The sequence below is a fragment of the Oreochromis niloticus genome, linkage group LG3, assembly GCF_001858045.2.
Source record: "Oreochromis niloticus isolate F11D_XX linkage group LG3, O_niloticus_UMD_NMBU, whole genome shotgun sequence".
In the NCBI taxonomy this organism is placed as follows: Eukaryota; Metazoa; Chordata; class Actinopteri; order Cichliformes; family Cichlidae; genus Oreochromis; species Oreochromis niloticus.
In genome coordinates, this window is record NC_031967.2 from 68921222 (window position 1) to 68924159 (window position 2938).

Genomic DNA, 2938 nt, shown 5'->3' on the forward strand with positions numbered 1-2938 from the left:
TGAATTAAACCAACATTTATTGTTGATAATTTTTTTTAACAAGAAAAACATTTTTCAACTGAATAAAAACAATGTCAATAACCAAAATAAATAGAAGCGTACATGAAAACTACACAGTCCTTCACCTTTCTGTGTCTGATTTTTTTAAGGAAAACAGTTTTTCATTCCACTAAAAACAGGACAAACCCACCAGCATGAACATTAAATAAACTATTACAATTGTAAAACAAAAATCATTTACAAAATATAATAATTATCAGTGGGTCTCAGGAAATAGAAAGTGACATGGGATTTAGATTTCCGTTACCAGGATGGTCGGGTTCACGTAGTCTTCATCACCACCTGTCAAAGACACATCATCAATATTCATGTTTGCTTATTCAACTAGCAAGTTATTTTTTGACTGGAAATGACACAGGCGTCTCACAAAAGATAATAAGATGATGTACAAGACGCATCATTGTGAAAAAAAAATATTTCTCAGCTTTTATTTACATTTGAGCAAAAAGTATCATGTCCAGAATTATTCATACCCTTTACAAACTGTCACAGTCTCTGGGAAAATCCAAAGTTCCATACCATTCCAAATAGTCAAAGCTGTTCTAAAGCATCCTAATTAACCTGATTAATTGGAGATAGCTGTTTTGATCAACTCAACAGGTGAAAAACAGCAGCTCTCTGCAGGTGGTCTGTGGACATTCATGGCTAAGACAAAGGAACTCAGTGAGGACCTGCAGCTGTGCATTGTGGCTGCTCACAAGTGAGGAATGGGCTACAAGGCCATATCCAAATGTTTTCAAGTTCCAGTGGCTTCAGTGCAAAGTATTATTAAAAAATACAAGATGTTCCGCACTCTGGAAAATCTCAGAGGACTTTGTCAGAAGCCAAAAGTGAAACCTGTGCTGGCCAGGAGAATAGTGAGAGAGGTGAAAAAGAATCCAAGGATCACCACCAAGGCCATTCTGGTGAATCTGGGCTCTGCTGGTGGCAATGTCTCAAGGCAGACAGTCCAACGGACACTGTTGGGTTCCACGGATGCAGACCAAGGAAAACGCCACTTCTCCAGGCACTTCTAAGGCATGCAAAGCTCATTTGGCCTTTGCAAATGCTCATCTGGACAAAGAAGAAGATTTCTGGTCTTCAGTGTTATGGTCAGATGAAACAAAAATTGAATTATTTGGTCACAATGATGTTGCCTTCATTTGGCATAAAAATGGAGAAGCCTTCAACCCAAAGAACACCATCCCCACTGTCAAACATGGTAGTGGGAACCTAATGCTTTGGGGGTGTTTTTTAGCCAATGGACCATGGAACCTAATCACAGTAAACAGCACCATGAAAAAAGAGCAATACATGAAGATTCTCAACAACAACATCAGGCAGTCTGCAGAAAAACTTGGCCTTTGGAACCAGTGGACACTTTAGCACGACAATGACCCAAAACATACAGCAAACGTGGTGAAGAAATGGTTAGCAGACAACAACATTAACGTTTTGCAGTGGCCTAGCCAGAGTCCTGACTTGAATCCAATTGAGAATCTGTGGAGGGAGCTAAAGATCAGGGTGATGGCAAGAAGACCCTCCAACCTGAAAGATTTGGAGCTCATTGCTAAAGATGAATGGGCAAAAATGCCTGTGGAGACATGCAAAAAGCTGGACTGCAATTATAGGAAGCGTTTGATTGCTGTAATAGCCAATAAAGGCTTTTTTCTATTGATTATTGAAAAGGGTATGAATAATTCTGGACATGATACTTTTTGCTAAAATATAAATAAAACCTGAGAAATATTTTTTTCCACAATGCCTCTTGTACATCGTCTTATTATCTTTGGAGAGACACCTGTGTCATTTCTGCTCAAAAAATAACTTGCTTGTTGAACAAAAGTAACTTTAAGTCAAAATTTGGCAGGGGTATGAATAATTATGGGCTTAACTGTATATAATTATCAGCTATGTAAAAGATATTATCATCTCTGTATTCTTACCTAGTTGGAAGTCCTCCAGAGAGCCGCTGGAGGAAGGTGGTGATCCGAGGGCTGATGCTTGTAACCTTCCTCTTTACGACACGACCTGTCTTGCGGCTTGTACCAAGTTTTGCAGGGCATTTTGTTCCCATGTCTGGATCCTCACAAAGAACCTTTTAACGGAAAAAAGGTTGCGCTAATTTCAAAATTAAAACATACATTACAGCAATCACCTATATGTTTCTGCAACTGTAGTCAAGCTATCACATATATTTCATTCTTAAATGGTGTAAGCTTTAATGGTGTAAAGTATTTACCTCTGTATCATTTCCAGTGTGATGGACGCTGACTAGTGATGGGATTTCCGGCTCTTTTTAGAGAACCGGCTCTTTCGGTTCAGCTCACTAAAAAGATCCGGCTCTTTCGGCTCCAAACCGGCTCTTAAGGTTGTTTTGTTGCTTTAATTAATTTATTATTAACAATAATATAAAATTATGCACAAAAGAAATTACTAATGTAAAAAAAAGTGGTTTTATTTATATATAAATATATGCGGTGGCCCCTAGAGAGAAAACGCGTACAAACTCCAAAGCACATGTCTAGCATGAACTGAACTTCCAAAATAGAGCTACTTAGATCACTTAAATTACACAATTAAAAGCATATGTGTGTTCTTTGTGTATTTATACACAAGCACTCATATATAATCAAAAAATTAAAAAAAAATGTTCATTTACCTGCTACTACCACACACCAAATCCGGTCATTGGTACTTGCTGGCTTGTGTAGCCACTAGGTAACAAAAGCTCAACACTGCACCTAGCATCCTGGAGCACTTCTGTTGTGTTTTGTACGTGTTTTGGAGTTTTTTACGTGCTACTGAGTTTTTACGTGTTTTAGAGTTTGTGCGTGCTTCGGGGTTTGTACTTGCTTCGGAGTTTGTACGTGTTTTGGAGTTTTTACGTGTTTTGGAG

The 2938-nt window shown here is 38.3% G+C and overlaps 1 long non-coding RNA gene across 1 annotated transcript; it reads right to left on the bottom strand.

Annotated features, from left to right (window-relative positions):
* On the bottom strand, nt 1-2315 carry LOC102083213 (uncharacterized). The gene is made up of 3 exons (XR_267894.3): nt 2282-2315; nt 1986-2137; nt 1-342 (listed from the first exon to the last, which is right to left on the bottom strand). It is a non-coding gene; the product is annotated as an uncharacterized LOC102083213 (long non-coding RNA).
* Nucleotides 2316-2938: the final 623 nt, after the last annotated feature.